Source organism: Gasterosteus aculeatus, chromosome Y (genome assembly GCF_964276395.1).
Source record: "Gasterosteus aculeatus chromosome Y, fGasAcu3.hap1.1, whole genome shotgun sequence".
In the NCBI taxonomy this organism is placed as follows: Eukaryota; Metazoa; Chordata; class Actinopteri; order Perciformes; family Gasterosteidae; genus Gasterosteus; species Gasterosteus aculeatus.
The window spans coordinates 13,246,318-13,268,656 of record NC_135709.1 but is presented as its reverse complement, the minus strand read 5'-3'; the positions used below and the strand labels follow the sequence as shown (position 1 = coordinate 13,268,656).

General features: G+C 45.4%; 1 long non-coding RNA gene across 1 annotated transcript; it reads left to right on the top strand.

The window, feature by feature from the left end:
- Positions 1–13,781: 13,781 nt before the first annotated feature.
- LOC144390724 (uncharacterized) lies at positions 13,782–22,232 on the top strand. The gene is made up of 2 exons (XR_013454564.1): positions 13,782–14,042; positions 15,773–22,232. It is a non-coding gene; the product is annotated as an uncharacterized LOC144390724 (long non-coding RNA).
- Positions 22,233–22,339: the final 107 nt, after the last annotated feature.

Here is a 22,339-nt window from a genome sequence, read left to right as displayed (position 1 = left end):
TCTCAGACAAACTCTGAAGAGCGGGGGGGGGGGGGGGGGGGGACCTGAGATGATCTGGCTGTCCAGGGCGGACTTCAGCATGATGAAAATGGCCCCCATGGAGCCAAGCCGGGGTCCGGCGGCCACGTCCGCGCGGGACTTGGCTGAGGCTGAGGCCAGCAGGCTGATGCTCTCTCGGGCTAACTCCTCCATGCTTCGACCGGCCGAAGACTCACGCTGGGACACACTGGCGCGCACACACACACACGGGGGTTCGGGCGGACAGCGGCTCTGCTCTCGATCTCTCTCCCGTGAGGGGTCGAGGCGGGCGGAGGGAGCGGTGGTGGTGGGAGGGGGGGGGGGGGGGGGGTGGTAGACCCAATGGAGCCGCTGCAGATGACGATGATGGTTAGGAGCTTTTAGTTGTGGAGAACCACAACAACGGGACGTTTACATGACATTTAAATACAAAATTGCGAATAAGAGTGTAAGTGAGAAGCAGCGGAGTCTGTGCATCACAAAAAGGCTTCAACTTCACCTGAAACTAAATGTAAGCTGCTTGTAGCGGCCGTCTGCCACTTCCTGTCCCAGTGAGCACAAGACGTAATTTCAACGTTGAAATATGGTTGAAATCGGGTTGAAATGAGGTCTGAACGTCTAAGACCTCATTTCAACGTCTTTTCAACCGGCTAAAAATGGGATGAAACATCAACGTGCCAGAAAACGTCAATTTGTTGACAAATGTGTCATGATGTAACGTAAGGTTGAAAGATAGACGATATTAACGTTAAGATTTTCATAATAATTAATGAACTGGTCGGCGAAATTTGGTCTACGCGAAGACGTAATTTCAACGTAGCATTTCAACATGCTAGCGTGCAGCATGATGACCTGGACCAAAAGTAAACATCCCAGAATATTTTTCGTGTCTTTGGTGTTGCTAATGCGTTAGGTTGTTGCTGTACCCATAAATGTTATTGCATTTCACATTGAAAATACGTTTTTAAAGCAATGGGGGCTAAATACAGATTGCAAGGGTGAAGGGCTGAATTCAACAAGTTGTGCTCTGTAAACAAGAGGGACAACACATTGTAAGTTACTGCTGCTTAAATCATGATACTGTGTAATATACCTGGAAATGTTACTCCAGAAATACCATAAGTTGCAGATGAATTGTTATCTTGTTGATAATGTACTAAGTAAACCATCTATAAATGAGTGTCCTAACACACCTGCTGCTGCTGTTATTATTATTATTAGTTTATTACTGTCATCATAAACCCAAATGACCAACTTTGCCTTTGTGCTTTCCCTCCTCACAGGTTTCTGCGGGTTGTGGTTGCATCTGATGGAGGTTACGTCTGATGATGGTTGTCCCTGCACTGGTCCTGCCTTACCCCTGGCTTAGTAATCCACAATATTAGAATAATTTCTGTCGTAGGAATTGGATGTACTGTACATCTTTAAATTGTTCATACTCTACACACCTTCTGCCTTGCTGTTTTCTCCTCAGGTTTTTCCCGGTTGAAGGTTTTTTACATTTTGGGGGTTTTAGGACAGGATGTTGCATGTTTACAGATTGCAAAGCTGAACAAAATAAAATGATTTGAATTGAATAAACACGTTGACCAGAGAAATCTGCAATTGAGGGCTGTTCTCTGCACTCTGACTCCCTTTACACAAAGAATCATCAAGTGAGGATGAGGGAGATGCAGCTGATTTCAGGTATACTATCCCAACTCAAGTGACTCACAGCCACATCTTGTTACAGAATCTAAAAATGAAGTTCAAATGATTCAGAAAAATGGTCTACAAACACAGAATTGTTGTTGTTGAACACAGAAATGTTGTTTCTGCACTTTTAAATATATAGTTCATTTCCCTGAAATATATATTTTATTTTTGTACTGTTTTTAATTAGGAAAAGTGTTATATGTATAGTGTTATATTTATAATAAATGCAAATTAATAAAATAATGTGTTTGTCCATGTTAAGGGCTGTTAACATGACAAGTGTGACTAAGTATGTAACTTGTAAGTTTCCAGCGAGCAATTTATCCGTTGAAACAACGTTTAAAAGACGTCTATGGCCCGACGTTGAAAAGAGGTTGCAAATTGGTTCAAAAGTGAAAGTTGTTTCAACGTCTATTCGTAGACGTTGAAAAGACGTTTACGTTTAGACCACATTTCAACCAGCGAGCATTTCAACGTTTAAAAGACGTCTATGGCCCAACGTTGAAAAGAGGTTGCAAAATGGTTTAAAAGTGAAAGTTGTTTCAACGTCTATTCGTAGACGTTGAAAAGACGTTCACGTATAGACCCGTTTTCAACGTGATTTATAATATCGGTGGTAAACTTACAAATGTGGACATAGTTTCTTTTTAAACATCTAAAATAATGATATAGCACACAAGAGAGGACGAAATATTACCGTATTAAAAAATCACGTTGAAATGTGGTCTAAACATAGACGTCTTTTCAACGTCTACGAATAGACGTTGAAACAACTTTCACTTTTAAACCATTTTGCAACGTCTTTTCAACGTCGGGCATAGACGTCTTTTAAACGTCTTTTCAACCAAAAAATGCTCACTGGGGTGTGTGAGTGTTGGTACTTTAATTTGAAATGTAATTAGCATCAGAATCACGTGGGCAGGTGTGCAGTGGTTTATGAACGAGTGTAGGCATCTAGGCGGAGTGATGGTTGTATGGACATGGGGGTGAGTCGGGAGACGATACTTTTTGTTGACCGTATCCTACAGCGCACTTTATTGCATCGTCGCACAGCATGTATCGCTTCGCCTGCTTGGATGTTTTTTAACTTGACTTTCGGACAATAAAATCAATGAACTTCACAGGAGGAATCTGCGTCTGTTTGGAACGAGTCCACACACCAATCTCCCGTACCTCACGTGACTCTACCGGATTGTAGTCACCACATTTGTCAACAAAAAAGTAAACAAATAAGTAATCAGTTGCATACAACAAACGTGCAGTCTTTATCACGGATTCCTCTCGGATTACGGGGTTATGGATCCGAAGAAGAAAGCTGGATTACATCGCGACAGAGATCCTTACCGAGCCACGGATTCATCCCAACGCGAACAGCCACGGTAGGCACGCAAAATCCCCACTCTCACTCATGCTGCGTTTGGAAAGTTTTGATGGTTTGCGGGTGTCCATTGGGGATCGCCGTCTTTCCGGGTGACGTTCGCCTGCATCGACTGTTGAATTGTTTGGCTCGGCAGTGCGGAATCGGATGTTGAATCCCGTTTGGAAACGTGAATTTAATTGAACGCTATTGACTCGTTGGTGCACTGTGAAAACTTGAGCTGTCGAACTTGAAGGCACAATGAGCGAAACACATGATCGCGATGTGAATAATGTTTCCGAAACAATGGAAAAACGAGAAGTCAAACTAACTGCAAAGGCTTTGGCAATACAAATTGAAAAACTTCAAAAAGAGCGAAAGGTGCTCGTAGATAAAATCAAAGCGCTAATTCCTGCTATAAAAGAGTTTATGAAAAGAAAGGAAAATGTACATCAGGTGCAACAACAAATACAAACCCTTATTCAGCTCCACAACACGGCCATTGAGCTACATAAGTCATTAATCCCTTTGCTACCCGAAAGCGAAGACATTTTACAAAAGGAATGGTTCTTAAGCATCGAGAGTTACACCAATGTTTTCAAGGACAATGTTACCCAATGGCTGAGTGAAACTACTGTGAACTCGGATGGAAACGACTTCGATGGCTCAAACAAAGACGTGCCTGACTCTGATATGCACGCCTCACAAGCACCAGCAAAGGCAGTGTCCATGCAGGGAGATCCACAGGATTGTGTGAATCCATCCGACAGCATATCCAACGTGGGCAGCAGAGCCACGGCTAGAAGCTCTCAAAGGTCATCCATATCAAGCATTTCTTCTGCTCGCATAAATGCTGAAGCTGACCTGGCAGCACTAATGGCACGACAAGGACTTCTTGAGGACAAACATGCGCTGGAGGAGGAAGAGGAAAATATACGAAAAGGAAAAGAGAGACTCAAGATGGACGAGGAAATCGCTGCACACATGGCTAAAGTGAGCGTGCTAAGGGCAGCAAGCATGACCGGTTCTAAAGGCAGCGCAAGACAATACGACAACATGAATCCTTACTTTGGTGAAGCACAAACACAGTCAATGCAGCTGAGAGCTGATGCTGCTACATTTGTTCCTCAGACGTTGGCAGCACCTAAGAGGGACGAGCAAGTCGCGAATAGCATCAGCAATCCAGCCACAAGAGCTAAGGTCAGAATGGCCACCCAAAGTTCACATGTTCAACTTTCTACTTCTCAGCACCATATGCACGAGCATGGAACCACTTTTAGCAACGAAGGGCCTTTAGGCCAAAGTGGTCAAAACGACGTTATTGACATTCTGAAAAGGCAAAATGAAATAACCACCTTGCTGGTACAGCAACAACAAATGGCATCTCTACCCAAAAGAGATCTGCAGGCTTTCGATGGCAACCCATTACAGTTTCACACTTTTATAAGAGCTTTTGAGAACGGTGTCGAAAGCAAGTCGAGCAATTGCAGTGATCGCCTGTATTTCCTTGAACAGTTCACTAGAGGTCGCCCAAGGGAACTTGTACGAAGTTGTCAGCATGTTGACCCTGAAAGGGGTTATGCTCAGGCTAAGGCTTTGCTACAGGAACACTTCGGTAATGAGCAAATAATTGCCACTGCTTATATGAACGAAGTTCTGTCATGGGCCCCAATAAGATCCGAAGATGTTAATGCATTACAGGATTACGGTTTGTTTCTTCGAAGCTGTAGCAACGTGATGAATGGCGTACAGTATATGTATGAACTGGATATGCCCGCTAATATGCTCACAATAGTAAAGAAATTGCCATACAAGCTTCGGGATTGCTGGAGAACAGTAGCCTGCGAGATACAAGAGAGCCGTAACCAAAGGGCCACATTCAGCGACATTGTTAATTTCGTTGAAAGGCAAGTTAGAATTCTAACACACCCAGTGTTCGGGAATATCCAAGACCCCGCGCAAGCATTAAGTAAAAGTACGAATCGAACCATCTCTAAACCCAAAGGAAGTACTTTCGCTACAACTGCGACCACGGTGGAAAATAGGAATATTGGAACACGGGAATGGAAACGGTACACTGCCTTACCCATCAAAGATTGTCTGTTTTGCGAAGGTGAACACACTCTAGAGTCATGCCCTCACCTGGAAGAGAAGACTCGCACCGAAAAGATCACATTCTTAAAAGAAAATGGTGTTTGCTTTGCCTGTTTATGTACAGGACATATCAGCAAAGATTGTCAAAAACGGTTGACATGCCAAGTGTGTTGTATGAAGCACCCCACAATGCTTCATATTCAGTTTAAGGAGAAGCAAGCAAAATCTGAAACTGAACAAGAGCCAGGCACGGCAGTGGGCAGAGCCTTAATGTCCAATGGCCTCACTGGGGCTGGTGAGGAAGAATGTAAACTTCCCATAGTCCCAGTACAGGTTAAGTCTAGGAAAGGTAATAAGACAGTGCTCACTTATGCTTTCCTAGATCAAGGAAGCACTGCTGTTTTCTGCACTGAGAACTTAATGAATAGGCTTAATCTCACAGGAAAGAAAACTCGTATCCTTTTACGTATGGGTCAAGAGAAGGTCATGAACACCCAATTAGTCACAGGTCTCGAGGTGGCTGGTCTGGATGGTGAGATATTTTGCGAATTGCCAAGTACTTTCACTCAGGAGAGTATGCCTGTCAATAAGGGGAATATTCCACGTCGACAGGATCTTCAGAGATGGCCTCACTTGCGACATGTTCATCTGCCAGAGATTGACGCAGAAATCGAGCTGCTAATAGGAACTAACATGCCAAAGGCCTTGGAACCATTAGAAGTGATCCGTAGCGTGAACGATGGACCTTATGCCATCAAAACAATTCTAGGGAGGACTGTTAATGGACCATTGGTAGGAGACAGCAGCGATGGATTTGACATTGTCACAGTCAATAGAGTTTCAGTTTCAAACTTGGATAAGCTCTGGCAGCAACAGTTCAAAACTGATTTCCCAGAATGCAGCCACGAGGAGCAACCTGCTTTGTCAAGGGAAGACCAAAAATTCATGAAGCTGGTCAGAAATTCAGCGAGCCTTGTGAACGGACATTACCAGATCGCATTGCCCCTGAGAGAATGCAAATTAAACATGCCAAATAACAGAAAAGTCGCTGAGCAGCGTACTCTAAACCTTCAAAGGAGGTTCAAGAGAGATGTGTCTTTCCGACTGCTGAGGAACTGGCTCGTGATGATGGGAGATTGTGGTATATCCCACACCATGGTGTCTACCACCCTCGAAAGGGGAAGATGCGGGTGGTGTTCGACTGCGGAGCACCTTTCCAGATGACGTCTCTCAATGATCAGCTCCTGCAGAGACCAGATCTCACCAGCTCATTGATAGACGTCGTGACCAGATTCAGGAAGGAACCAGTGATAATCTTGGCAGACATAGAGTCCATGTTCCATCATGTGAGAGTACCAGCTGAAGACATGGATTTGCTGAGGTTTCTCTGGTGGCCCGATGGTGACTTTGTGCAAGAACTGGTGGACTTCAGAATGAAGGTGCATCTCTTTGGTGCAACTTCATCACCAAGTTGTGCTAATTTTGCACTTAGAAAATGTGCTGAGGACAATGTAGGGCAGTTCAGCCGGGAAGCTATCGAGAAGGTTTTACATTGTTTCTATGTGGATGATTGCCTTGTAGCCACAGCCACCGAGAAAGTGGCACTCCAGCACGATCTGGTGTCCATCTGTTCCAAAGGCGGCTTTAAGTTGACTAAATGGACGAGTAATCGACGTACCAATACCAGAAGATCAAAGGGCAAAAGATATGAAGGACTTGGACTTGGAGCAGGACACACTTCCCGTGGAAAGGGTATTGGGGTACAATTCTGCCTTCAATCAGATACCTTTAAGTTTAAGATCATGGTGCAACAAAAACCTCTGACAAGAAGGGGCATCCTCTCTGTCGTAAGTTCAATTTATGATCCTTTGGGAATTTTGAGTCCCGTCGTCCTCACTGCCAAGATCATCCTGCAACAGCTGTGTAGAAAAGAACTTGGTTGGGACGAGCCTATACCACCCTCCGCTTCACAGGAATGGACACAATGGTTAGAGGAACTCAGTCAGTTGGAAGACTTCCAGATCCCTAGGTGCCTAAAACCATTAGACTTTGGAGAAGTCATGGCAGCACAATTGCATCACTTTACAGATGCAAGTGAAGACGGTTATGGTGTTGTGACCTATCTGCTCTTGCAAAACGCAGTCCCTGGTGCATAGCGCCTTCGTCATGGGAAAATCCAGGGTAGCTCCATTGAAGTCAGTTTCGATACCTCGTATGGAGCTTACGGCTGCTACCATGGCAAGCCGCATGGACACGTTTTGGAAAAGGGAATTACATATGAGGCTTCAGCCATCATTGTTTTGGACAGATAGCACGTCGGTGCTAAAGTACATAAGGAATGAAACATCAAGGTTCCGTACCTTTGTGGCCAATAGAGTTTCAGAAATCCTTAAAGCGTCTCAGGCATCTCAATGGAGGTACGTAAGTACCACGAGCAATCCCGCAGATGTGGCCTCCAGAGGGTTGAAGGTAGATGCGTTCCTCAAGAATAAGACCTGGCCGTCAGGACCAGAGTATCTGCTACACCCCGAACAGGACTGGCCTGCGAATCCAGATCGTTCAGGTAAACTCCTACCAGATGATCCAGAGGTCAAGGTTAGCGTTATAGTGAATGCCATGCAAGGGTCAGAGGTGGACGCCACCACTCGCTTAGTGAATCACTTCTCTTCTTGGACTCATCTGAAAAGGGCCATGGCTTGGATCCTCAGGTTTAAGAATCTGCTCGTGTCCCTCAGCCAGAAAACGAGGCAGCTGAACTTGAGTAAGCAACATCACCTTTCCTCAGAGCATAAAGCGGAGGTGATCAAAGCCCTGGCCTGTAGCAGTTTGCTCACAGTGGAAGAACTAGCATAGGCAGAATTTGAAATTATCAAATTTTGCCAGAGAAGGCGGTTTTCTGATGAGCGTATCAGCCTGCAGACTGACACAAGTGTTAGGAAGAACAGCTCCATTTACAAGCTTTCGCCAGTGTTGGAGGATGGCATTTTGAGAGTTGGTGGAAGACTAAGTAGGGCAGCTATGCCCGAAGAAAGCAGGCATCCCATCATCTTAGCCAAAGATTCCCACATCTCCAACATTCTTCTCAAACATATTCATCTAGAGGTGGGCCATGGCGGACGCAATTATTTGTTGTCAAGACTACGTCAGACGTATTGGATTCCAGGTGCTACTACAGCTATAAGAAGACTCCTGACCAAGTGTGTGGTCTGTCGTAGGTTGCAAGCCGCTCCGGGGTGCCAACAGATGGCAGATCTGCCCGTTGACAGAGTCTGCCCAGAAGAAGCCCCATTCACCAGGGTAGGAGTGGACTTCTTCGGCCCTTTCGAAGTCAAGAGCCGCAGGAGCATGGTGAAGAGATATGGAGTCTTATTCACCTGTTTGACAATATGAGGGATCCATATTGAAGTAGCGACCTTGTTCAGTGCTTTTATCAATGCACTGCGACGTTTCGTAGCAAGGGGCGGCCAAGTCCAGGAAATACGCTCGGATAATGGAACAAACTTCGTTGGAGCAGAGCGTGAGTTGAGGGAGGCTATTGAAGTCTGGAATCATGCTCAGATTAATGACATTCTTCTACAGAAAGGTATCAAGTGGAACATTAATCCTCCTACAGGTTCACATCATGGGGGAGTTTGGGAAAGATTGATAAGATCCATACGTAAAGTTCTCAATTCTACCTTTAAGGTACAGAATCTTGATGAGGACGGATTTCATACCGTTCTCTGTGAGGTAGAGTCCATCATTAACGGTCGTCCGCTCACCAACTCTTCTCCCGACCCGAATGATTTGGAGGCATTGACCCCCAATCATTTGTTGCTGCTGAAAACATCCCCATCTCTACCACCAGGGGAGTTTCAGAAGGACAACCTCTACACTCGCCGCCGCTGGAAGCAAGTCCAGTACATGTCCGATCTGTTCTGGAAGCGATGGGTCCAGGAGTACTTGACGCAGCTCCAGGAACGCCAGAAGTGGACTGGCGTGAAACGCAACTTCGTGATTGGAGATATAGTTCTCATAGTGGACGAAACAGCACCTCGTAATTCCTGGGTCATGGGAAAGGTAATTCAAAACTTTCCAGACAGAAAAGGACTAGTACGAAGGCTACTTATCAAGACCAAGACCAATTGTTTAGATAGGCCAATAACCAAAGTCTGTTTGCTACTGGAAGCAGAGGTCTGAAGAGACAATTACTTTTGACTGACTTATCTACTCACTTGACAAAGGTGGTGGTAAAGATCACCTTGACAGGCTAAGTGCTTGAACCTCTACGAAGGAGTCTAGCCTAGACTAGACTCGTTCGTGAAAGAAGATGACTACACCCTCTTATTGAAATATTAATCATGGACAATTGTTTGATGTATGTTTTATGGTGTTTTTTTGGTAATTACTACAGTGTTATAATTAGGGGCTGGGATGTAGCGGCCGTCTGCCACTTCCTGTGTGTGAGTGTTGGTACTTTATTTTGAAATGTAATTAGCATCAGAATCACGTGGGCAGGGGTGCAGTGGAAAGGGGGACTCTCTGATTCACAAACTAGTCTTCAAATCAAATTATGCTGAAAATGATAATTGGCATGTTTTGTCAGCTAATTTATTTATTTATTCATTTCATTTATTTGCAACGGGCCATGTACATTTCTATTTATTGTGCCACAGTTTGAGGCACTTCACAAATTGCTGCACAAACAGGACATGCAAAATGAAACAAAACAATATTCAATAATTAAAAGGGGGCTAAAAGTTTTGTATTGTCATTGTTGTAACGAAATTCTGTTCTGTCCGACAGCATACCACTAACAGTATTTAGCATACTACTAAATATCAAAATATACAAAAGAAATAAAAAGTTACTGAAGTATAAAAGTATAAATAAAATGTGTACGCAAGAAGTGTATATTAGAAAAACAGTCGTCTGGCCTGTTTTGGCTTAATTAAACACATTATTCCAGGCTTTGAATTTAGCGAAATCCTCAAACTATTTCACACCACGTGTGGGGGGGGGGCAGTGTGTCTGCGTGGAAATGAGTGTGTGTTAAGCTGCCTGGCTCAATGTCCAACCTTTTGATGTCAGCATGTGGAGGGGAAGAAAATGTGGGGAATGGGATGTTTGGATAAAACTGTGTCTCTTGGTCTCCAGACTGGCTGAAAGTCGCTTTCTGAAAGAAATTAAGCGAATGACCTTAAGTAAAAAAATTAATTTACAGAAACGATAAAGGGACATAGAGACAACCATTCATTCTCACATATTCCTTTGGGTAATTTAGAGCCCCCCCCGAGATAGAGAACACAGTAAACCTTCTCCCATACATTAGCATGTTAGCGTAGTGACATTAGCATTCTCCTCTGAGCCTCACGGTGAGCGGATCGTCACAGAGCTGCAAGCGTGTCTTGATAAATATATATAAATATATATATGTAGCCGAATAAGAGTCTGTGCTGGCGTGTACTGCTCACACAACCTCCTTCGCTGCCTCCGTCTTGATTGCAAGTGCATCTTTCTGAGGACACAGTCAGATGATGCGCTGTACCATTTTGTCAGACATCAATATGTCTAATCCTGCATATCATTACATTATTACATTACATGTCATTTAGCGGACGCTTTTATCCAAAGCGACGTACAATACGTGCATTCAACCACAGGGTACAAACTCAGAACAAGAAACAAGAAAGTGCAATTTCTTCAAATAAGCCAATTTACAATTTGCTATAGATGAGTGACGTTACAAGTACAATTTAAGTGCTACAATTTGTTAGTCTTTAGTCGAGGTAGAGTCTGAAGAGGTGTGTCTTTAGTTTGCGGCGGAAGATGTGAAGGCTCTCTGCGGTACTGGTGTCTTCAGAGAGCTCGTTCCACCATTTTGGCGCAAGGACAGCAAAGAGTCGTGATCTAGTCGAGTGTTTGCTCTCAGTGATGGAGGAACGAGCAGTTTTGCAGATGCAGAGCGGAGAGTGCGGGTTGGGATGTAGGGTTTGACCATGTCCTGGATGTAAGCTAGACCCGATCCATTCACAGCATGGTACGTGAGCACCAATGTTTTGAACTGGATGCGGGCAGCCACCGGTAGCCAGTGAAGAGAGTAGTAGAGTGGAGTAGTGTGGGAGAATTTCGGAAGGTTGAAGACCAGTGGAGCTGCTGCATTCTGAATGAGCTGCAGAGGTCGAATGGCGGTGGCAGGGAGACCAGCCAGGAGGGAGTTGCAGTAGTCCCGGCGGGAAATGACAAGAGCCTGAATCAGTACCTGCGCTGCCTTCTGAGTGAGAAGGGGACGTATTCTCCTGATGTTGTAGAGCGTGTATCTGCAGGATTGCGTTGTCGCAGTGATGTTGGGAGTCAGGGAGAGTTGGCTGTCGAGTGTGACGCCGAGGTTCTTAGAGGTCAAAGTGGGCGTTAGCACGGAGTTTCCAAAGTTGACTGTCAGGTCCTGGGTAAGCGAATCTTTTCCGGGAAAGAGAAGTAGTTCAGTCTTGTCGGGGTTGATTTTCAGATGGTGGGCGGACATCCACTGAGAGATGTCAGTTAGACAGGCAGAGATCCGAGCCGCCACCTGGGTGTCCGAGTGAGGGAAGGAGAGAATTAGTTGGGTGTCATCGGCATAGCTGTGGTAAGAGAAGCCATGCGAGCGAATGACAGCGCCAAGAGAGTTGGTGTAGAGTGAGAACAGGAGGGAACTCCAGTAGTAAGAGGACATGGTTCCGACACAGATCCTCGCCAGGTTACCCGGTAGGAGCGGCCGTCGAGGTAGGACGAGAGAAGGGAGAGAGCAGAGCCTGTGACACCAAGTTCCTGAAGGGAGGAAATAAGGATCTGGTGGTTGACCATGTCAAATGCAGCAGAGAGGTCCAGAAGGATGAGGACAGAGGAGAGAGAGGCAGCTCTAGCAGTGTGGAGTTGCTCTGAGACAACAAGGAGAGCAGTCCCTGTGGAGTGGCCTGCCTTGAAACCTGACTGGTGGGGGTCAAAGAGGTTGTTACAGTGGAGATAAGAGGAGAGTTGATTAAAGATAGCACGTTCAAGGGTTTTGGACAAAAAGGGAAGAAGAGAGACCGGTCTGTAGTTGTTTTCTTCTGAAGGGTTGAGGGTAGGTTTCTTCAGGAGGGGGTTGACTCTTGCCTCCTTCAGAGAATTGGGAAAACAGCCAGATAACAGAGCGTTGTTGATGAGACAGGTGAGGAACGGAAGAAGGTCAGGTGCGATAGATTGTAGAAGATGTGATGGAATGGGGTCAAGAGAGCAGGTGGTCGGACGGGCAGAGGTTACTAGGGTAAGAATTTGGTTAGGAGAGAGGGCGGTGAAAGAGGAAAGTGAGGGCGAAAGAGGTGAGGTCGGTGGGACGCGAGAAGTAGGAAGTGGGTTTGAAAAAGAGGAGCGTATGTCAGCTATTTTCTTGGTGAAGTAGTTGACAAAGTCTCCCGGAAGAAGGGGGGAGGGGGGAGGAGGGGTAGGGCGTTTGAGGAGATTGGAGAAGATCGAGAAGAGTTTTTTGGGGTAAGAAAATGAAGATTCAATTCTGGATTGGTAGAAAGAGCTTTTGGCAGCAGAGATAGAAGCAGAAAACGAGGAGAGGAGAGATTGAAAGGGTCATCAAGGGATTCCAAGTCAAAAGGCAAAATTCCTTTTTTGGATTCATCGCTGGATTCCTGACTCGGGCTGAGGGTCGAGTCCAACTCTTGTTGACTTGAATCACGACTCCTTTTTTCAAAAAGGCTAAAATCATTCAGCTAATTATTTGAATGTGAACAGGTGTTGGGGGGGACGTAGGAGTGCTGGCCAGCCTTTCATGCCCACACACACCGTAATGGATAAAGTGGACAAGGAAAGGAACAGACTGAGGACACATAATGAGGGAGCACAGATCGGCCTGACAGGACGCATCTGGGAACCGTGGAGGGAAAGGGGGCATGTGACCTCCACCCACCACCAGCTTTCCCAAATCTCGTTAGCGCAGCTAGCTGGCTCCAGGGTATGTTCCCAGTTTCCCAAGGCTCAGAGGGAGATTAGCAGTCCATTGGGGCCGTCATCCAAGAGGATGGGTGACAGATTCACAGGCCCATTAGGCCCGGATAAGGAGCCAAAGCTCAGACCCCCGAGCACACCGACGCACTGATGAAATCAACCTGTATCACTGAATTTCGCCCATGACCAATGCTAAAAGCACCAGTCAAATGGAATTTATCCATTCAATCTATAATTGCTCCACAGAAAGCTATATAAATATTCCTTCACCAAAGACAAGTGTTGTATAGCCGGATACTGTGTATAACAAAAATGCTAACAAAAACATAATGCTTTGCTTTGTGCACCAAGAGTCCTGCACCAAAAAGATAAAAAGAATGTTTCCGTTTGATATGTGAAGCTGTTTTCCTGTATAGACACTCAGTAGCGCAAATAGCGCCTTGAGGTGTGAAGCCGTTTCACAAACCTCGTTTCACGAGGTGTGAAAATGTTTCTATATAAAGCGCTTAGTAGCGTAAATAACGCACGAACCTGCTTTGATCAAGTTTCCGAACCGAAAATGCGATCGACGCAAACAAAACCCCGGTGACGCACATTGCTTCTGTTAGAAAAGTATATAAGCCAACATGTTTTAACACACGAAAGGCGCTCTCTTCTTGTTTCTTGCTCGGACACGAAAACAGGGAATCTAGGTCATTAACTATTGATGCACTGCCTTTTTAACCTTTAGGGTTTGAAAGATATAACTGCTTTTATTGTTTTCTATTCAATCTTTGTAAACCTTTTCACTTTTTTATATAAATAAAAATTCTCCTTTTTGGGGAACAAAAAAACATTTGTTTCCGGGGGATTCTTTTCCACTGAGGGGGCTCCTCCAAGGGGCTGAATGACAAGAAAACCGCTTCGAAAGCTGCTGACACCGGTGAGTGCCCTTATCTTGATACATAGAGGTACCAGTCATCCCCCAAGGGCATTAGGGACCTAATCGGTATGTAAGGACGAGCTCACTCGACGGAGGGGTTATAGGTCAAACATATAGATCCCGGGTGAGAACTTAATCAAAAGGTTCTTTAACTCAATAAAGTGTTAGAATGAGTGTCACGAATGTATCGTCTTAATAACCTACTTCACCATCATCCGCGTTAGATATTGGGGGGAAGATAAGCAATACTGTGTGTACCGAACAAATACAAGTCATCTCCAAAACCTTAAGAAATATGATCGATATTAGAACTCACTCGCTAATAACAGTGAGATACAGTGACTATAAAGTAGTTCCGCTGCTGGCGAAAACATAAAACGCATGACTTAAGAAATAGGCATAATATGACTTGCCCTCGTAGCTGTAAGCCCTACTCTTAAGGAAGTTGTCTTCCTCACTCAAACTACTATGGCTCGTCGCGACACAAGCATTTTAATAACCTGCAGAATGGAAAGGAATTAACACATCACAGGATTAACTGTGGTCAAATGATTTGTCAGGTTCCATCATAATGCAATAAATCAGAAGGAATAATTGAAAACGTTGCTGATTGACTTGCTGAGTGTTAACTGGATGGATAACTTGGACTTGTTCAGTGTACGTGTACGTTTCAATTAGTTTTATTATAAACTACTAATGAAATGTCTCCCAAAATTGAGATTTTTATTTGTTATGGACAAAATAACAAAAAAGATGCAGAATTGCAATCTCGAATAAACCAAAGAAAAGAAGTTTATAATCATTTTTAAACACAGACAATACGTCAGAGTTTAGATATCAATACTTGCTTTCGTGCGTCTTTCAAAGCGCTGTTGGGTTACTTCATTCCACTCCTGGGGCAAAAGAAGGCAACAACTTGCTTTGTTTGATGCCTTGAGACCGATCCATCTTCCTGCTGTCATAGTCAATGACAATGAGTCATAGTCACCAGATCTAAATCCAACAGAGTGCCATGTCCATCCCATGAAGGAATTTATTTATTTATCCATTTATTGTCCAATTTTGGTGAGCCTGTGCAAATTGTAGCCCCAATTTCCTGTTGTTAGTGTTGTAGGTTGGAAATGCTACACGTTAGTTGTTATTAAAACACCCCCCCCCCCTTTTTTCCTTGTTAATAAATGATGCACTCTTTAAGACGTTATATTAAGATATTATATGATCACGTCAGTAGAGGGCGCTGTGGTGCTGCTGTGGAGACATTGGAGAGAACGTAGCTACAGGCTCCGCTCATGCGCAGCTCAGAATAAAACTAGCTCTGGCTTGAGCATGACGCTAACGTGTGTCCTTTCTCCATATTAATTCACAGGTATGCTAAAGTTGTTTTATGTCTTTCACTTGGGTTAAGATCGAAGGTAAATGCGTGTAAATGTTCTGTAATGTGTTACCATGACTGTAGGTGTGTGACCAGATGTAGTTAGCTGTATTTTGTAGGGAATTGGTCTGACGGATGTTGTAATGCTAACTAGCTAGTTTTGTCCGTGAACTCCAGTGTTACACCGTAGTTGCTAAATGTTTGTAGGACTGGATGTGGAAGAGATTTTGATTCATTTGTATTTGTTCACACCATGTTGTGGAAATTGTAAAATGTTATTAGTGCGCAGCTCAGAATAAAACTAGCTCTGGCTTGAGCATGACGCTAACGTGTGTCCTCTCTTCATATTAATCCACAGGCTACACAGTGCTTCCTAGGCTGTGTAACCTTTGCTGCCGGTCCAGATTACCCCTAAGTCTGGTGCCGGTAACAATTGGGGGCTCGTCCGGGATCAACTAGCGTCCTTACCAGGTGAAGTGGGTGCTAAAACAACGTGAACCGGTGACAAAAGCTTCAGGGAAGGCTGCAATATCGTGCGTCATCCAGAGAGCAGAGTCCACCGTGGTAACGTTAAAAATGGCCACTGTCACCCTGCGACGGACGCTGGTCTTCCAGCTTCAGAAGAGACTGTCCGACTTGAGTGTAAGTCAACTCCTGAGAGTTGCGAGTTCAATTGATGATGGTGGTATAATTGGCAACATTGAGGATCTGAGCGAACCAGAACTGTATGACCTGATTGTCGACTACATCAGAAGTGAGAAACTGTCAGTCCTAGAGGATGGAGGGATGTCCCAACTTCTCCACCTCGAAGACATGCTGAGTGACCTGCTAGCCACAGACACCGAAGGGGTAGAAGCTAACCAGGCTGCGACATTCGAGAGAGGAGATATAGCAGTCGACCAGCCGGGAGGCCACACTCCACCTCATCCGGACTACAACCATCCAGGCAGACATCCAACTTCACCAACCACAGACATTCCCACACAACCAGCCGGGAGCTCCACCACTCCAGCATCGACCAAGTCATTCACAGCAGGTGTTCGGGGTGCTCACCATGGGAGGGTGAGTCTGTCTTCCAGTATGGGAGAACAGGTACTGAGGTTTAATGATGTGGCTGCTTTGCTCCCACGCAGAGAGTTTAAGTTACATGGTGGACAAATCTCTGATGTTGGTTCTGACATGTCATACAGCAGTCTTTGTAAACAGATAGATGAAGGTTTACGAGAAGGTTTTACTGAGTCAGAAGTAACTCGCACTGTGATTAAGATCATAAAACCTGGTTCATTCAGAGAGATGCTAACTAACAAAGATGACTTAACTGTTAATGAGCTAAAGCGCTTTCTCCGTGCACACATCAGGGATAAAAATACGACTGAGCTTTTTCAAGAGTTAAGTTATGCTAAACAACAAGACAAAGAGAGCCCACAGCAGTTTTTGTACAAAACCATGGGTTTAAAGCAGCGAGTTTTATTTGAGTCTCAACAGCCTGGTGCGGAGTTCAGCTATGACAAAAGGCTAGTTCAAGGTACATTTCTCCACACACTTTACCAAGGGTTAAATGAAAAAAACAACCATGTTCGACATGATTTAAAACCCTTCCTCAAAGACCTACAGGTGACTGATGATTTTCTCTTAGATCAAATCACGAAGTCGACTAGTGAGGAAGCAGAAAGACTAAAACGCCTTGGCACTGTAGCTAAAACCCGACCAGTGACGATAAGCACAGTTCAGCTTGACGAGGGTGACTCAAGTAAGCAAGCTAAAGTCGACATCGAGTTACAGGCTAATCGTGCTGCTATTACAGAACTGACCGCACAAGTGTCATCACTGACCCAACATCTGGCCCAGATGGGTAAACCTACTGAGTTCGACACCAAAGGACACCTGCCCATCAGCAGTCCGATCTCCGGCACCAACAAGAGAGACTAGGGGCCGATGCAATGACTGTGTACAACAGGGAAAAATTAGCTGCCCTCACTGCTTCGTTTGTGGACAAGCAGGACATCGCGCCATAGGGTGTCTGAAAAAAATGTCGGGAAACGGGCTGAGGTCACTGGAGCGGGGCAGCCAGTGATCATGACAGCTGAAGAGGCCTCAACACCAGTCAGGTCTATAAAAGCAGACACACAGCATCAACCACCACCAAGGAAGTGTATAGCACAGCTCATAGGAAAGCGATGCATGGTTTCATGTGCTATAAACGGAGTTCCTCTACAAATGCTGCTCGACTCAGGGGCTCAAGTGACTATGGTAGGGAGAGCATGGATGAAAAAACACTTCCCAATGTCCAAATCCAGCCACTCCAATCCCTCCTTTTTGACCAGCCCTTGGAGATTTTGGCAGCTAATGGTACAGATGTTCCTTTTGAGGGATGGGCAGATGTTGAACTCCAGGTCTGTAGTCAAAATTATGGACATGTCACTATACAAGTGCCAGTATTGATCAGCAAGAATGTTCTTAACTCTCCTCTGTTAGGCAGTAACGTTATAGCTGAGATGATCAAAACAAACCAGGAACAAAGAGGGGAGGCTGATATTTCTGCTTTACTTAAAGAAGCTTTAAGTGTCAGTGACAGTGCAGTGGAGGCCTTGGTTGCTACTCTCCAGCTTTCCACCCCTGAGGAAACTGCTTCCGAGCTTGAGTGTAGTGTGAGGACAGGAAGGAGAGGAGTAACAATTCCTGCAGGGGAGATTTGTGAGGTGAGGTGTAGAGTTAGAGAGTGGCCAAGGGGCGGGACAATGCTGTTTCAACCCAACCTAGTGAGTAACTGTCCTGAAGGGTTGGAGCTGTTTCCGGCTTTAGTAGAGGTTCCAAGTGGGTACACAAAAATAGTCAAAATTCCTATTCAGAACCCCACTAAGCACGATATCAACTCACAAAGAGAACGGTTCTGGGCACGTTGGAGGAAGCGATGGAAGTAAAAAGCAAATCCTCCTAAAGGACAAAACACCAGTCCAAACGTCCTACAATTCGGTTCCCAAGCCCTTGTACAAAGAGGTAAAGGAATATGTCCAGAACCTGCTTGACCACGGGTGGATCAGGAAATCCACCTCACCCTACTCGTCTCCAGTGGTCTGTGTCAGAAAAAAAGACAAGAGCCTATGCTTGTGTGTTGACTTTCGAGGCTTGAACCGAAAAACTGTCCCTGACCGTCACCCTCTTCCACGTATCCAAGATCTGCTAGATAATCTTGGGGGATACTCATGGTTCTCCATACTCGATCAAGGATGTGCTTACCACCAGGGTTTTGTCGATGAGAGTTCCAGACACCTGACTGCCTTTAGCACGCCATGGGGTCTCTACGAGTGGATTCGACTACCATTTGGCCTGACCAATGCTCCAGCAGCATTTCAAAGATGCATGGAGGGAGTTCTTGATGGTCTAAGGGATGAGTGCTGCTCTCCATATTTAGATGACGTGCTCTGCTTCTCCAAGACTTTCCAGGAACATGTCGACGACCTGAGGAAGGTCTTTGGCCGCCTTCGAGAAAACGGTATCAAGTTACGGCCAAAAAAATGTGAGCTTTTTAAAAGTCAGGTCAGATATCTAGGGCGCTTAGTGACCAGCAAAGGCATCCAGATAGACCCTCAAGACCTTGAGGCCATTCAGCACCTCAAGGATAGAGAGCCAAAGAACGTAGGAGAGGTCAGGGCTCTCTTAGGGTTTCTAGGTTATTATAGAACCTTCATACAGGACTTTTCTCGGATAGCCAGGCCTCTGTTTCAGCTAATTGTCCTAGAGACGTTAACTACAAAACCAACCCAGCTAAATCCCACAAGACCAAGGCAAGGGACGCAAATAGTGCTCAGCTTTCATCTAAAGTACCTGTCCAATGGACACCACAACACAGTGCGGTGGTGGCTCACCTTGTTGACATGCTATGCAGTCCTCCCATCCTGGCCTACCCAGACTTTGATTTGCCATTTGTCCTTCACACAGACGCATCGAATGAAGGTCTGGGGGCAGTTCTCTATCAACAGCAGGGAAACGAACTCCGTGTTGTCGCTTATGGTTCCAGGACACTCTCACCAGCTGAGAAGAACTATCATCTCTATTCTGGGAAGCTGGAGTTCCTGGCCTTAAAGTGGGCAGTCTGTGATAAATTTAGAGATTACCTCTATTATGCGCCCACTTTCAGCGTGTACACGGATAATAACCCCCTTACTTATGTTCTGAGTACGGCCAAGTTGAATGCAGTTGGACATCGTTGGGTGGGTGAGTTAGCAGACTTCCATTTCACCATCAGATATTGGCCAGGCAAGTCAAATGCAGACGCTGACACCCTGTCACGATATCCAGTACCACTTCGCAACCATCTAAAAGAGTACACAGAAACAATGCCGCCAGATGTTGTCTCTGCCATCTGGCAGGGGGACAACGCTATGAGGGACGGTGATGTGCCATGCGTTGCTGCACTACAGCTGCATCATGATGCTGAAGACGCACTTTGTGAAGGCATTCCGGTTATCACTCCAGAAAGTGTTAGAGCGGCTCAGAAGGAGGATGCTCCCATCTGTGAGGTGATAAACCTAAAAAAAAGAGGATGGAATCCTAATGATAAAGACAAAAGACAAATGGGACGAGAGACACGCAGAATCGTACATGAATGGAACAGACTCACACTGGATAAAGGAATACTGTACAGGCAGACAGGACAGCGGAAACAGTTGGTCCTGCCCAGCAAACTGAAGTTGACTGTACTAAAACACTTGCATGATGATATGGGGCATGTTGGCGCAGACAAAGTGATCCACCTGGTGAGAGAGATGTTTTTTTGGCCCTTCATGCAACGGGAAATTGAAGACTACGTAATTCGTCAGTGCCAGTGTGTTAAACAAAAAAAGCCAAATATTCCAGAGAGAGCACGGGTACAATAACAACCAGTGCCCCTTTTGAACTCATCTCCATTGACTATCTCCATCTTGAACGAAGTAAAGGTGGCTATGAGTACATTTTAGTTCTGATAGATCACTTCACTCGCTTCGCTCAAGCCTACCCAACGAAGAACAAGTCAGGCAGAACAGCAGCTGAGAAAATCTTCTATGACTTTATTCCACGCTTCGGATACCCTGAAAAGTTGCATCACGATCAGGGCCGGGAGTTCGAGAATGGTCTTTTCCAGAGACTGCAGCAGCTTGCAGGAATCGGCCACTCTCGAACCACCCCCTATCACCCGTAGGGCAATCCAGTTGAGCGTCTGAACAGGACACTTCTACAGATGCTCCGCACTCTGCAAGAGGAAAAAAAAGCTGAGTGGAAGGATCACTTACCCCACATAGTACACGCGTATAACTGCACGAGACATGAGGGAACAGGCTATTCACCGTTCTTTCTCCTGTATGGAAGAGCGCCACGGTTGCCTGTTGACTTACTCTTTGACCTGAAACCTCAACAGGAACCAACGTCCAAACAAGAGTATGCGCAGAAATGGGCTTCTCGCATGCACGAGGCATACAAAATTGCCTCAGATAACAGTGGGAAGTGCTCTGCAAAGGGGAAGAAATCCTATGATCGACATGTGAAAGGCAGGGTATTGCAGCCTGGAGACCGGGTGCTTGTCAGAAACTTGTCAGAGAGGGGTGGGCCGGGTAAACTTCGTGCTTATTGGGAGAAGAGAATTCATCGCGTGATCGAAAAGATTGGAGATGGACCTGTGTACAGAGTTCAGCCAGAAAAGGGAGATCAAACCTTACTTGTCCTGCACCGTAACCTGCTGCTTCCGGTAAATGATTTGCCCTTGGAGCAGGATGAGCAGAGACAGCCTGCACTCAAGAAAAACCAAAAACAGAGGGACAATCAGATAAAGAACAGTGACACAACAGTGGATCAGGAGTCTGAACATTCCGAGGATGAAGAACAATACACGTATTGTCTCAGGACCATACCAGTGTATGAAAGGAGGAGGGTCAGACCCCCAAGGCCTCCGAGTGAACTCAGTGCTGTAGCCCCAGAGTTCCAGCCAAGGGGACAAGCAACAGAGACCACTCAAATATGGCAGCCAACTGAACGTGAGCCAGTTGCGGAGCCAGATTCAGTTCAGCTGCCGGGACCGGCTGCTACACCATCAGCTGAGGAGCTACCACATCAACCAGCAAGGGAGGACAATATGGACAATGCAGATTCAGAAGAGCAAGCAGACAATAGTGAACCTGAACCAAGGCTATTAAATGAGGAAGCGCCACCGGTGAGAAGGTCAACTCGAGCAATAAAACCTACTGAAATGCTCACATATAACCAACTTGGACAACCTTCATTTCAGCCCTGGAAGTTAGGAGCAAATTGTATGTTGGCCTGTGTCCCCTATCCCATGCCATTTTACCCGGCTGTTCCTGAATTCTGTTACTACCCGACGCCAGTATGGACATGTTAAATGACGTACACCATGACGGAGAAGAAAAAAATTCACTGTGGACTGTACTTTGGCTGTTGGGCTCTGGCTTGAGCATGACGCTAACGTGTGTCCTCTCTCCATATTAATCCACAGGTATGCTAAAGTTGTTTTATGTCTTTCACTTGGGTTAATATCGAAGGTAAATGCGTGTAAATGTTCTGTAATGTGTTAACATGACTGTAGGTGTGTGACCAGATGTAGTTAGCTGTATTTTGTAGGGAATTGGTCTGACGGATGTTGTAATGCTAACTAGCTAGTTTTGTCCGTGAACTCCAGTGTTACACCGTAGTTGCTAAATGTTTGTAGGACTGGATGTGGAAGAGATTTTGATTCATTTGTATTTGTTCACACCATGTTGTGGAAATTGTAAAATGTTATGAGTGCGCAGCTCAGAATAAAACTAGCTCTGGCTTGAGCATGACGCTAACGTGTGTCCTCTCTCCATATTAATCCACAGGCTACACAGTGCTTCCTAGGCTGTGTAACCTTTGCTGCCGGTCTAGATTACCCCTAAGTCTGGTGCCGGTAACATTA